Below are 15,907 nucleotides of genomic sequence, written 5' to 3' on the forward strand. Positions count from 1 at the left end.
ACAGGCGTTCCTTTTCCCAGACCGGGAGAATTTCAAAAGCTGGACACAAAGAGGACTATGGGAACTTTGCCCGCTCAGTCAATCAGACAGACACCCCATAGTGACCAAACACACAGATGTTGTTTTCTTTGAAGCGTTTAAACAAGTCTCTTTTTTTCAGCATGTGATAACCATGTAAATAAATTTACTCCCCATTTTTGTTCACTGTTTGTTTTTTATCACGTATTAGAAATATTTTTTTGTCTCTGTTAACAATCAGTGAAAGGGCGAGATGAAACTTCAAAAGGTGTTGAGGAGAAGAGAAGCGAGAGACGGGGATGGAGATGGAGATGGGGGTTGTGCTCTGTCTGAGTACGAGACATGGCTCAACTGGCCAGATGAATGAAGCTGCAGGGGGACATGAGAGTTAAGACTGTGGAGCAGCTTCAGTTTGGAACATCAAAGCTCCATAGATATCTCACATTCACACACACACACACACACACACACACACACACACACACACACACACACACACACACACACACACACATTAAACACATGCACACACATTAAACACATGCACAGCTATCTATGCAAACTTTATTTCTTTCTGTAAAATTTATAGAACTGTATTCATTTCGAAACCACATGTTTTATTCAAGGACTTGCTGGTTTGTGTTACTCCAAGTGATGTTTTGCTATGTTGCAGTTCTCCTTTTGACCATCAGAGGACGTTCAATAGCAGCAGTGAAAGCAGCCTCAGTAGGAATCTAGCAAGCATACACACACACACACACACACACACACACACACACACACACACACACACACACACACGCATGAACACATACACACACGCACACACACATTCAATTGGAAAAAAAAAAAGAAGGAGTGAAAAGCCAACTCTGGAGATATGCTCTTTTTTTTTTTTTTTTAAACATGTAACATTGAACATTGCCAAAAAAGATATGTCCAGATTCGAGTGCCTGTAAAAAGCCATCATGAAAATTTGTCTTTTGTTTTTTTTCACCGTATCTTAGAGTTATAAATGTTTGGCATCGCTTAGTTTCATGGTTCATTCCTTCAGCCAAACTGCCAGTCTCGCATGAAAGGCTGTAGATCAATAATACATGCTGCATGTGTTTCCCATCCTGAAAAAAGAGGGCAAACACATTTAACAGTGTCAGCTTCATCCTCCTGCTATCCATCGGTTCCTCTGATGCCTCAATTGCCAATTTCACTGCCAAGAACACAATTTAAATCACCTTTACATGCCTGAGTAAGATGTATGGCATGAATAAGTCAAAGCTAGATTGATCTGGTAAAGAGGACTGCTTGCCTATTCTAATCACATTAGCTGGCCATTACTCATTTATCCACTAATTCATTACTCGATTTGTCTCCATGAATATTTAACAATGTCTTGACATCTTTATGGACTGCTTGTTCTGCCTGGCAATTAGAAAGAGAACTGTCTTTCAGTGGCCACATGCTTGCCATCAAAAGCCAAATTTATGGACGGATTGAAAAAAGGTCACATGATTATGCAAGTTTTTTTTCCCTCCCTCGATTTTGCTCTTCTGATTTATCCAACTATAATCTACAGCGTTTTTCTTCTTGATCATTCATTTCTCATTTTATTGGCTGACACAGAGTGTGTCCTTTGCTGAATAAAATCGCCCAACCTGCTGGCCGCCTGGTGGAAACCACCAAGCCACAGGACTATAAACACTCCCAGAAACCAACCCCCTTACCCTTTACAGACTCGTGGGATATAGGATTGGAGAAGACAAAACCACAACCGCCCCAAGCTTTTGGTTAAGGTCAATGTAATAACTGCAAGGATGGCGGAAGATGAAACAGCTCCATGTTCTTCAAGGTTGTGATAAGGATTTCCAGACTAAAAGGCAGTTCATAGATTCATGGAAGTCTTTTCTTCAACAATCAAGCCCCGACATCCAAAGAGTGAGGACTGAAGATATGTTAGGAGGTCCGAGTCAGACGAATTACCACGTAATCCCTCAATGATGTGACTTAGTTTTACAGGCTTACAGACTGTGTGGTTTTCCTTCTTGTTCTCTAGTCTCTACCTCACACTATACTGGGAGCACTGGGCTTTAGGGTGAAATATACCCTAAATAGAATGCTTTGCACCCAGTCTTCTCAGGAGTGGGGATAGTCTTCAGATCACTTGCCACCCTGACCAGGATAAAGCATTTACCTGAGGTGAATGAATAAATGAATGAATGAATGAATGAATAATTGAATGAATAATTGAATGAATGAATGAATGAATGAGCAAAATATAAATGAATGAAGTAACCAATCATCCATTTTTTTAAATATAAAACAGGAAAGGTAGATGTGAGTCCATGAAGTACAGTTGCACTTACCTCTAGTGTGTGTGTGTGTGTGTGTGTGTGTGTGTGTGTGTGTGTGTGTGTGTGTGTGTGTGTATATGTGTGTGTGTGTGTGTGTGTGTGTGTGTGTGTGTGTGTGTGTGTGTGTGTGTGTGTGTGTGTGTGTGTGTTTATCTCACCAATTTAAAAACAACAGACAATCAACGTCAAATTAAACATCACAGGATTCAGATTGCCCGTGTTTGTTTGTTCGCTCAATGCTTGATTAAATCATCTGCTTGTCAATTATGATCAAAACACCTTTTTATATATCATTCCTGCTCTCTCTTTTCTTTCTTATTAAGAAAACTGTCTAGAAACTGTTCTTTAAGTTCTGCTCATGATCTTCTCGATTTAAGAGTGGACAAACGAGTAACTCTGACATCTGGATCAAGCTGCTATAGTGTCTGAGGTTTATGTAGAATAAACCATTTTACAAAAACAAAAGGTGTCATTGTTTGGTTGGTTGGTTGGTTGGTTGGTAGGTAGGTAGGTAGGTAGGTAGGTAGGTAGGTAGGTAGGTAGGTAGGTAGGTAGGTAGGTAGGTAGGTAGGTATTTGTCTCTCTTGTGCTTTATGCTGTTACATAAAATAGTGACAGCAAAACTGTCCTTGTTCTCAAAGAATGTCAAAAAGTTGTAGCTTTGATTGTTATAAAACTCTGACACTGGACTTTCACAATGCTCAGCATTTTTCCTAGAGGGGGTCATAACAATACACTAGACCAAATGAATGACTACACGCTGTTTTGTCAGTTTATGTGAAACATCCGCCATACAACCCCTTGTGTAAATTTTTAGTATAAAAACTCCAGCATATTAAAACGAGCATTTTTTTTTTTTTTTGTACAGTATACAGTGTAACTTCATTGCAACTAATGAAGCCAAATTTTTCCGCCGCTGTACGACATTAGTGTGAGATCTGGATATTGGAAGAACAGCATTTATTTTCAATTCGATTCGTTTTTATTTGTATAGCGCAAAGTCAAAGCAGTTTTTCCACAGATAATGTGGTAAGAAAGAATGAATAAGATGATCTTTATATGTGAAAGTTTGTCCCTGATGAACAAGCCGGTGGTGACTGTGGCAAGGAAAAACTCCCGAGAAGGCATAAGGAAAGAAACCTTAAAAAGAACCAGACTCAAGAAGGAACCCATCCTCATCTGGGATGCAAAGAATGTCTATTTATTACAGCAAAACAATGTTGAGGTGTGCAGTGATGCTGATCAGATGAAATCTGTAGTCCTGTGTAAGTATAGCAGACTGTTGACATTAACTAAAGTCCAAATCCATTCTCAAAGCTACAATAGAAGAGTTCACCATCCAGAGGCTGGTGAGGAGAGGGGCAGGGACAGTGGTTACTTGTACATCAGGAGCATGTTAAACTCGAGAGAGAAAAGAGAGAAAGAGAGAGAGAGAGAGAAAGAGAGAGTAGAGAGAAGAGAGAGAAGAGAGACAAGATTGGTGACAGGGAGAGAAAGATTTGAATTATTAATTCTTCTTATTGTTGTATGAAAGTTAAGGACGCTGTGCAGTTGGGGACTCTGGCGATACTCGTTCTGGCAGCATAACTAAAAGGAAGAGCTAGAAAGTAACACAGTACTGTCTGATAAGAGATGGCCCACCATAGTGAGGGGTGATGACAAGAGTGAGGGAACGACAGCATAAAAATATCCCAGTTCACTAAACACTCTATCGATGATCTTTTCACATCTGCTACTTTATCTAAGAAAAACCTACTAATAAAAGGTTTGATTAAATCAATGTTTTCAGCCTCGACTTGAACATTAAGACTGTGTCTGAGTCCCAAACACTAATTGGACGGTGGTTCCATAAATATGGGACTTTGTAAAAGAAGGTTCTGCCCCTGCTGTAGTCTTCATTATTTAAGTTACCAACAAATAGCTTGTACCTTTTGATCTAAGTAGGCATGGGGATCATAATGGTACAGAAGTTCAGATACTGCGGCATGAGACCGTTAAGTGCTTTATACGTCAGTAGTAGTAGTATTTTATAATCAGTGTGGGATTTGATTGGGAGCAGTGTAGACTGATTAAAACAGGGGTGATGTGGTCATATTTTCTAGATCTAGTAAGAACTCTTGCAGCTGCATTCTAAACTAATTGAAGCTTATTTATGCACTTACTCGAACACCCAGACAGTGAAAAATTACAGCAGTCTAACAAAAAAATGAAGTCGTTTTTCTGCATCCTTTAATGACATCATATTTCTAATTTTAGCAATATTTCTAAGGTGAATAAAGGCACATTTTGTCCATGCTCTGAATAGTGTGTGTAACAGTCACAACTGGAGGCAGGCTGTAACCCACGAGGTGACGTCATGACCAGGAAGTATAAAATGCACTGGAGTGAAGCCGGCGCCAGCTTCTGTATGTTCACGAAGCGCTCTGTGTAAATTTAATGTTGTTTTTTCTGTCTGTCAAAAAAGAATGAAGGCATTGTAGAAAACTAAGCAAACTTTTTGGCCTTTGTGTGGCTTGTCTGGGAGTGGAGCATGCTATATTGGCTCTTGAGGGATGGCGATTCCTTCCCCCTGACAGGTTCCTGATAGCAAGGATCTCCTGAAGGTTGTAACATGTGCTGTCCAGAAGCTGGATATAGCTTGGCCGGCCAATGAGCATAAAGCCCCTCCATCCAGTAAGCTCGACGAGCGCTTTTTGCTCCGGGCGTCACAGCCTTCTCATCGGGCCTGCCATTTTTCCCTTACCTGCACACCGAGGTGTCCAGGTCCTGGGCCAACCCCTTTAGCAACAAGACCGCATGTATTCGAAGGTCATGGGGCTTAGGGATTATGGTTATGGTGTCATGCCACAGGTTGTAGAGACTCTCAACCTCAACGCAATGCTTCCTACTGACAAGTGCAGAGACAGAGTGTCGCAACACACTTTCCCCCTGTACGGGATCCCGCATGGTGCTTTGGTCCGAAGCCCTGTGAGGTGACAACACGTCTTCAACAATAGGGCTTTGACCAAGAGGTCCTGACCAGACCTGCAGGGGGGTGACTGGAGGGTGTGTAGCGGCAATTTTCTTGGTGCGTCAGGGCACTGCCCCAGCTCTAGGTGAATTAAAGGTCAGTCTCGAGAGACTGATTCCCTTGAGGGAGCACCTGGCGGTCTGGATAGCTCTGCCAGACGTGTCCCAAAGGGTCCTGCACACTGTAGAGCGAGGCTATACGATTCAGTTCGTATCCCACTCTGATAGTAAGCCAGCGGGTTTATATATCCTCTCCCTGAAAGCAGCTCACATTCCAGGCTGGTTAAACAAAGCAGCGGACACCCTGTCGAGGCAGGGGTCCAGACCCTGGAAATGGCACCTGGGAGAAGTATACCCAAGTACCCAAGTAGACCTGTTTGCGTCTCTAGAGATGTTGCACTGTCCCCTATGGTTCTCCTTATATCCTCCATCCCCGCTGGGACTGAACACCATGAGATGGTGTCTGTTTATTTTGAGGTGCACTCAGCAGCAATTGCCTAGTTGGTTCAGTGCTGTAGTTCCTGCAGAACCAGTTAGCAAAAGGGTAAGCTTTGACTACCATTAAAGTCTACAAGTCCGCCGTTTTGGTGTATCATGCCCCCCATGTCGGGGCATTGACTGGGCAGAGACCCGCTCCTGATGAGTTTTCTCCGCGATACCTGGAGGCTGAGGCCTCCGATGCGACCAAGAGTGCCTGGGTAGGACCTGTCCATTGTGCTGGAGGCTCTGTCCAAGCCCGCCTTTGAGCTGTTGGCTGAGATTTCTTGGAGGCACTTGTCTATTAAGCTTGCGTTATTGCTGGCTATCTGCTCTCTGAGAAGAGTAGGTGAGCCACAGGCCCTTTCTGTGGCCCCTTCCTTTCTGGAGATCACTCCAGGCATGGCCTGTGCCTTCCTGCACAATAGAGCGTGTTACGTCCCTAAGGTGCCCTCGGCCATCCCACGACCTGTCAGGCTCCAGGCATTCAATCCTCCTTCATTCCAGACCCCAAACCAGGAGAAATTTAACTGGCTGTGCCCAGTCCGAGCACTGGACTGTTATATCCAAGTCAGAAAAGTCAGTTAATCTGCTACGGCCCTCTGAGGAGAGGTCTTCCTGCTCATAAGCAGACCCTCAGCAGATGGAGTATGGATGCAATTGTGTCCTCTTACAGGTCCTCTGGTCTTCCTCAGAGCGCACTCGACCCGGATTGTGGCAGCCTCTAAGGCTTGGTCCTCTGGAGTGTCCCTCCAAGACCTCTGCGACGCTGTGGGCTGGTCCACCCCACTCACCTTAGTCAGGTTTTACAACCTTGACCTTTGTGAAACTCCTGGCACCTCTGTACTTCGACCTACCTGTTCTCTTTCACACTAGTCAGGGACAGGTCAGTGTGGTGGCATTGGACTCTTTTTCCCAAAGCGTTCTGACGCAGCTCAAGTTCCTGAAAGGGAACATCTCTAGGTTACATATGTAACCCTAGTTTCCTGAGGGAACGAGATGCTGCGTCTCTATGCCACACCTCCAATGTCCCTTCAGCGCTTTTTTCTTTGTTTTTAGAAGCTGGTGCCGGCTTCACTCCATGTGCATTTTATACTTCCTGTTTAGCCTGCCTCCAATTTTGACTGATTACACACATTATTCAAAGCATGGACAATGCCGCGGCATTCCCAAAGCGTTCCTGATGCAGCGTCTCATTCCCTCAGGGGACTAGGGTTACATCAAATAGTGTGGAGAGCTCTATAGTCTAGCAAGGAGGAAAGTATGATCAATGGTGTCAGAAGCTTCACTAAGGTTGAGCAAAACAAGTAAGGAGACAAAACCCTGATCAGAGGCTAATTACAGGTCATTTACCACTTTAACTAGTACCGTCTCTGTGCCATGATGAGGCCTAAATCCTCATTGATCCATTAAAACAAATTTATTCCTCAGTAGATGTGAGCGGAACTGCTGTGGTACAACCTTTTCTAAAATCTTGGAGATAAAGTGAAGATTTGATATTGGCCTATAGTTGGACAACTGACAAGGGTCAAGGTCAGGTTTCTTAATTAGGGGGTTGATAACTGCCAGTTTGAAGGATTTACTCACATAACCATTGCTGATGGAAGATTGTATTATTTTTTAGAACAGATTCAATTATTTCTGGTATTATCAGCCTGAAGAAACATGTAGGCAAAGGATCAAGAACACAAGTTGATGATTTTGATGAGGAAATAAATGAAATTAAGTCATTAACCTGAATAGGGGGTAAAACTTTGTAATTGATTGTCTGCTATAATTACACTGCTGTCTACAGGGTTATTTATAAAATAGTTTAGATTTATATTAATCTTCTGGATTTTTTGCCTAATGTTTTTAACTTTTATTATTAAAAAGGTTAATGAAATCATTAATACCTATTAATGGTTTGCATGTTAGTGCAGGGCTTTTATTTCCTGTTAATTTTACTACCATGCTGAATAAAAATCTAGGATTATGCTTGTTATTTTTTATGAGAGTAGAGATATATGCTGATCTAGCAGCAGCAAGAACTGAAAAATCTTCAGACTGCGGAATTATGAATATATTCTTTTATATCGGATCCAAATGTTAGTGTTAAATCAAAAGTGTGTCCCACACTCTGAGTTTGTATTTTAAGATTCTGATTCATTCCTACTGAATCTAGTATGGACACAACTTATTTTCTTAAGGAGTCTTCCTGATTATTAAAATGAATATTAAAATCGCCAACAATGAATGCTTTGTCTAAAGAAGTAACTACATTTGTGATGAAATCTGCAAATTCTGCAAAATATATTTTTGTAGATGAATTACTGTATATTGAAGTAATGTGATATACAATATATCTTTTTAAAATCATACAGGCTTATGGAGAAGTTAGACACAATCCCGTCGTACTGTATAACTCTCCTGCTGTAATTACATGCAGTTACCTAGGACTTGATCTGGGTAAATATCTGTGTTCACAACATTTATATTAATGAACAGCCCGTAATTCAGAGAATAGTGTGTGTAAATTTACACATAGGAAGACACTTTAATTGATAAGCTCATTTGTGATGCATTTTGATAATACAATAGGAGTATGTAGCTTAATTATGACAAATACTCATACATATGGGATATTTTTTTATACTTGTATTTTTATTTACATGTTTAGTTACAAATATAAATAACTGTACATAGCAACTAGCAAAATATCACAACTAGCTAACTAGAAAAGCATACATTGTTGAAATAAGTCTGTCCAATTAAGTCTCTGGTTTCTGTTGTCAGCATCAGAACTAGACTCCTGCTTCCACGTTTTAATTTATTGATTTAAGAAGAGTAATGTAAACGTTTCCTGTTAGTTAATTCCTAAAAAAAGATTGATTTTGTAAACGAAAATTTCTGCATCCACAATCAAATGATAAAATTTCATATAGTTGAACTTGTCTGAATTCCTATAAAATTGAGAATTACTTTGACTTGAATTCCATAGAACACTTTTGGGGTGAACTGAAGTAACTTATTGGGTCAATTGGCAACATGATTGGGTATAAAAAAGAGCCTCTCAGAGTGGCAGTGTCTTTCAGAAGTCAAGATCCATGAAGCTGCTTTGAGACAATGTTCATTGTTAAAAGCACTATACAAATAAAAATGAATTGAATTGAATTGAATTATTGGCTCATTTTGGATTTCATGAGAGCTACACATTCTAAAAAAGTTGGGACAGGTAGCAGTAAGAGGACCAATTTTCAAATTATTAGGTCAATTGGCAACATGATTGGGAATAAAAAAAGAGCCTCTCAGAGTGGCAGTGTCTCTCAGAAGTAAAGATTGGCAGAGGATCACCAATTCCCCCAATGCTGCGGTGAAAAATAGTGGAGCAATATCAGAAAGGAGTTTCTCAGAGAAAAATTGCAAAAAGAGTTTAAAGTTATCATCATCTACATTGCATAATATCATCCAAAGATTCAGAGAATTGTTTTCTCTGGGTCAAGGCTCATTTAAAATAGACTGTGGCAAAGTGGAAAGTTCTTTTTGGAAAACTGGGACGCCATGTCCTCCGGACTAAAGAGGATAGGGACAACCCAAGTTGTTATCAGCACTCAGTTCAGAAGCCTGCATCTCTGATGGTATGGGGTTGCATGAGTATGTGTAGCATGGGCAGCTTACACATCTGGAAAGGCAACATCAATGCTAAAAGGTATATTCAAGTTCTAGAACAACATATGCTCCCATCCAGACGTAGTCTCTTTCAAGGAAGACCTTGCATTTTCCAACATGACAATGCCAGACCACATACTGCATGAATTACAATATAATGGCTGCGTAGAAGAAGGATCCGGGTACTGAAATGGCCAGCCTGCAGTCCAGATCTTTCACCCATAGAAAACATTTGACGCATCATAAAGAGGAAGTTGTGACAAAGAAGACCTAAGACAGTTGAGCAACTAGAAGCCTGTATTAGACAAGAATGGGACAACATTCCTATTCCTAAACTTGAGCAACTTGTCTCCTCAGTCCCCAAACATGTGCAGACTGTTATAAAAAGAAGCGGGGATGCCACACAGTGGTTAAACATGGCCTTGTCCCAACTTTTTTGAGATATGTTGATGCCATGAAATATAAAATCAACTTATTTTTCCCTTAAAATGATACATTTTCTCAGTTTAAACATTTGATATGTCATCTATGTTGTATTCTGAATAAAATATTGAAATTGGAAACTTTCACATCATTGCATTCTGTTTGTATTTACAATTTGAAAAGTGTCCCAACTTGTTTGGAATCGGGTTTGTATATAATAATTATATTATTATAAAATAAAGTTCTGTTGATATATCCATTTTGACCTGAAATTTGTTTCCAATTTCTTTATTTTTTCTTTATTACAAGCACTGTTTATACCTATACATTTTGTATTTGAATAATTAATTATTAATTCTAATTAATTATTAATTAATAATTTATAATAAATAATCCTGCACTTTACTCAGATTGTAAATGTCACATGCTTTTATTGAACATGCTATACATTTTTTTGTTTGAATTTCTAGCTACCGGATAACTGCATTTTATTGTTTTTCCATGTGCACACTGAATGAGTAATTGAGCTTGTGACAATAATAATAATAATAATAATAATAATAATAATAATAATAATAATAATAATAATAATAATAATAATAATAATAATTCAAAACAAAAAAACATGATCTGATCTCAGTCTGATATACAACACCTGGTGGGGTTCTGATACTCAGTGTGTAAGTCAATCTTTGAAGTAAAGCACATATTTAAAACTTTCTCTTATTAACTCCTTTATTAAATCTAAATACAAAATAAATAAAAAAATAAAAAATAAAATGCCATCTTGTCTGTCTCTTCTGAAAGGAAAAATGTGATATGATGCTCCTGCAGTATACACAAGCGCAAAAAGGCCATAAAAACACAATTAGGATAATCAGGCTCAGGTAGCTTCTTGGGTTTTAAGAAACAGTTTTGGAGTTTATAGCTAACATTTTGGTTTTGATTCAAATTGTCTCTCCATGTGTTGGTGTTCATGGACTGACTCAGCAGTTTGAGTGATGCGAAAGAGAAAGAGAGAAAGAGAGAAAGACAGGTGGTCAGCAGCAGGCAGAAACACTGCCGTTCAAAGTTGAAGTAGTCTCCGTACATGTTTTGCATTCCTCTGGTCCTTTTGAAGCTGTGTGTTTCCATCGTACAGCCGTCACTCACAATCTCACTATTAGGCAGAACATAGGTGGTAAAAAGATTTAAACAGCTAAATAAATAAACATGATTGTCATGAGTTACCTCGTGATTAATCGCAACTTAATGATCCATTTTTATCTGTTCGCAATGTCCCTTAAATTAATGCTTTTCATGTTTTTAATATTCTATTCAACATGCGCATGGGCGAATATGGATGCTTTATGCAAATGTCTGTTTATTATTAGTGAAACCAAACTCAACATAGAGCATGAAAACGAGACATGCTTCAAAGGTCATAGATGTTTTTCAAAGATGTTGTTCATGTCTATTGGACACATGATAAAAAGAAGATAGAAATACCAGGTTCCCATTACTTCTCTTTCATTGCACTGAGCAATTTACTTACACAAGCCTGTTTTCTATTTTCAGATGACAGGGCAGCTGGTGAAAATACTCTTATTTGTTTTACATTATGACGTTTTAAATTATGTAAATAATCAGGACAGCGAACAGAACTATTGCTATGTTTTCACCTCGTGAATAAATGTGTGTTGCATTGGAGGTTTTAATTTCCCCTCGTATTTATTTATTTATTTATTTATTTATTTATTTATTTATTTATTGATTGATTGATTGATTTATTTATTTATTTATTTATTTATTTATTTATTTATTAATTCAATTATGTATTTATGTATCAATAAACATTTGTTTTACTGATGCACCAAAGTTTAAACTTAAACATATACTGTATATATATATATATATATATATATATATATATATATATATATATATATATATATATATATATATATATATATATATATATATATAACAAATTGTATTAACATTTGATTAATGCAGCACATATTTCATATTTCAGAGTTTACTTTCATTATTAAAAAATAAATAAATAAAATAATAATAATAATAATAATAATAATAATAATAATAATAATAATAATAATAATAATAATAATAAAAAGCCAAAATATGTTTTATATTTTTTACAATTTCCAAAATAGATACTTTTTGCTTTGTTGACAGTTTGGCAAATTCATTGCATTATTTCATCAGATTCATGAAGTTGTCACCATAATTTATGTTTGTCCCTTGTCAAGAGTTAATTTGTAACATTTCTTGCCTTCTTATTGTGCTTTAGACCATCATTTGTCTTGTGCAAAGAAAAGCTGAGTACAGAATCAATAGCACTATTAATGCTAATAAACTACTTTACAAAGCCATATTACAAGAAACACCCAGAAGACAGTCTAATAAAACTTTAACAAATGAAAGTCATTCAATCTAAAAAAATCTCAAGAAACTTAAATGTATTTCCCAAGTGCAGCTTCTACACCTATCAAACACTATGACCAAGAGCTACCTCTGCTGCACAGGATAAATGTATTCAAATTACCAGCCTCAGAAACCGGCAACGTATATATATGCTTTTTAGAGATCAAGCGGCAGACATACTTTATCATTTACTGTTTAAGCAGACTGTGTAGTCAGGTGTTCATTGGTGGTCGAATTGCAACAAAGAAACCGTTATTTGGAAGAATAACAAGTAGACAATACTTGTTTGGGGCAGAAATGGACTTTAGATGTGTGAAAACTGTCCATTGGTCTGAAATTTACAATTTTATAGATTTTTGTTTCGGACCACAGTGTTTGGGTCCGATTCTGAAGCATGGAGTGTAATGGTGTAGGGTTTCTTTGTTGGTTAAACTGATGGTCAAAATTGAGGACACACTTAACCAGCATGGATACCACAGCATTTTGCACTGGCATGCCGTCCTATCTAGTTTGCACTTATTCTAACCGTCATTTGTTTTCCAACAGAACAATGACCCCATAAACACTTCTAATTTATGTAAGAGCTATTTGTCCAAGAATGTCAGTGATGAAGTACTGCATCAGATAACCTGGCCTCCACAATCACCGACTCTAAATCCAATTAAGATGGTTTAGGATTTTGCATCAAAGAGTGAAAGGAAAAGCAGATAAACAAGCACACAACACCTCTGGGAACTCCTCAAAGTTGTTTAAAAATCATTTAACGTGACAACCTTATGAGGCTGGCTAAGAGAATGCCAAGATGTGAAAAGCAGTATATAGTATTATAAAAATAAAGTATATATAAAATATATTTCTCTATAGCCAAACAGAATGTGTGTAGTCACAAGCATAACTTTAACAGAAGGCAAGAATAGGACAATAGTATGCAAGCTAACTGAATGCTAGTAGCTTTCACAATAAAAACAACATTGAATAGAATTGGCATTTAACTAATAGTTAACTGATGCTAGCTAACCTCTGAGAGATTAGGAACTTTTGTTTGTTTGTCGTGGTTTAAGTTTTTCCTATAGTTTCCTATTTGGTAACTGGTGCTAGGGTAAATTTTCCCTTCTCGTGAAATAAGAGACCTAAACCCGTTCCAGCTCCTGTGCACAAAGCCATCTCCATGATGATACAGTCTACATGGATTGGAGTAAACAGTTTACAGAGCACTGACCTCAAACCTACTGAACACCTTTGGGATGAATGTGAACACTGACTGCACCCTGGGCCTCCTCACCTCACCTAATGTAAATTACGTATACTTTCTGTGTGGCCTGGTACCAATTGACCCACAAAATGGTGCCTGTCTGTGGCCTGGGGGTTGGGGACCACTGGTCTATAACATTGCTGTGGAAGCCACTTTTTAAGTATTCCTGTCACATAATGTTTTAATAATGTACAATATGATAGGCATTATATACATTATGCTTGTCATGGCTAATTTCTTCATACTTTGCACAGTACTGTATATTATAAGTATACAGTAGGTATACTGGTCGACGCTATCTTGGGTTATGTGTTTTGTTTTGTGTTGTCTGTCTGTCTGCACTGTCTGTCTGTACTGGTTTTTGTCTGCACTGTTTGCACTCGGTTGTACTCGATGCACTTTATGTAGCTTTATGTTATGTGTTGTAGCTCTATGTGGTTTAGTGTAGCACCAGGGTTCTGGAGGAACGTTGCCTCGTTTTTACTGTGTACTGTGTACCACTGTGTATAGTAGAAATGTTAATAAAAGCCTCTTGACTTGACTTGACTGTAATAGTTGTTTCAGGACAACAAAGAAAAATAATACATTTTAAAGAAAGAACTTTAAAATGTGCCAGCTAATTTTCTTAACATTTGCAGAACAACTTTGTGATTTTATTTCATTTATTTATTTATTTATTTATTTATTTATTTTTTACGTGATAAAAAATTGAAGTACAAAAGCTGCTGGGAAGTGTAGTCTAAAACTAACACTTTCCAAATTTTCTTAAAAAAAAAAAAAAAAAAAAAAAAAAAAAAAAAAAAAAAACATCTCAACAGGTTTGTTGGCTGAAGTTTCTTAAGTTTGTAATCTAGTGTACCAGTGTAAATGTATTCATTGCAAGATATTTAAAGCACTTTTGTAAGTCGCTCTGGACAATGGCGTCTGCTAAATGCTGCAAATGTAAAATGTAATGTAAACATGCTCGAATTTTTAATTGATCTGTTCTGAGATTCATTTTTCATCATTTCCCTGTTTAATACTCAGTAATATTTATACAAATTTATAATAATTTTATAAAAGACTGTATGTTTTTGTACAAGATACAACACTTGGGTGGGGGGTGTTTTTTATGTGTTTGACTTTATGCCTAACAACTAATGATTGCAATTTTCATTTATAAACAACAATGCAAACTTTCTATCCATTTGTAGTCAAATTTTATATTGTAGAGTAGATGCAAGTTAATATTGCTCCAACACCACAGTAGCTCTAAACAGTTGTCTCTTTCATTTCTCGAGAAACTAAAAGAAATATGTCTTAAAGCCCAATCCAAACTAAAACAAACATTTAGTGGTGTATAATCCCTACCGAATCGTGTGCGTCACACATTTTCACTTTTTTTTTTTACACTCAGCGACACGGCCCACATGTGTTCCGACACAATCGACTGCACTTCAAGCATTTCTCTTTCAAAGGCAGGAACCGATGAAGTGGGGCGTCCATGTTCACAGTGGCAGCAATGCAGCGCGTACACCCTCCTGGACAGCGTTGTTTTAACAGAAGGAGCTGCAGTGGTGTGGAACTGGACTGTTTCTTAGGGGGGTCAAAGCGGAGACGCAGGAGATTGACCCCTGGCTGGCCTCCATAGGTGGGCCCTGTTTGATCCTCCACCTGCTGAGACAACTTCACTTAGAAACATTGTTCATCTCCCCTGCTCCGGAGCTCCAGGTCCTGCTGACCAGGGCCATGGGGTTCAAGTCAACACCACCAGATCAGAAAGGTCTTTGTGTTTAGGACTTTTTGTGTAGTTTGACCCACAGCCTACAGCAGGTCAACATGAGGATCAGTGCTAGTATGATTAGGGTCATGATCCCTGAGAGCAAGTTCATTAACTGTTTTTTTTTTTTTTTTTTTTTTTTTTCACTGTACTTTAAAAGTTAGAAGAATATTTCAAACTGTTCATGGTACAGTTTAGCGTCCTATGTTTTCCCCCCAGTTCTCCAGGATTTTCTCTATGTAAAATAAAATGTGTAACAAAAACATGTTTATTTAAGATTTACAGTACATGTAACATTTAGATACATTTATTACCATTTCTTTCTATTTTTTAAGCCAAAAGAATGCTCTTCTTGAAATTGTTTGAAATGTATCTCTTCCGCTCGTTAAATCTATCAGCCATGTAATGTGGGTGAGAATGCAGATGCAAGTGGAGAAATTGTATTTATCATGCATATGTAAACAACAAGAAATAAAACACAAAGAAAACCAAAGAGAGCTACAACAATAAACATAAAAAGACACATTTAAGGCGAAGAGTGAAATT

This window comes from Silurus aristotelis (genome assembly GCF_946808225.1).
Source record: "Silurus aristotelis genome assembly, chromosome: 1".
Classification (NCBI taxonomy): domain Eukaryota; kingdom Metazoa; phylum Chordata; class Actinopteri; order Siluriformes; family Siluridae; genus Silurus; species Silurus aristotelis.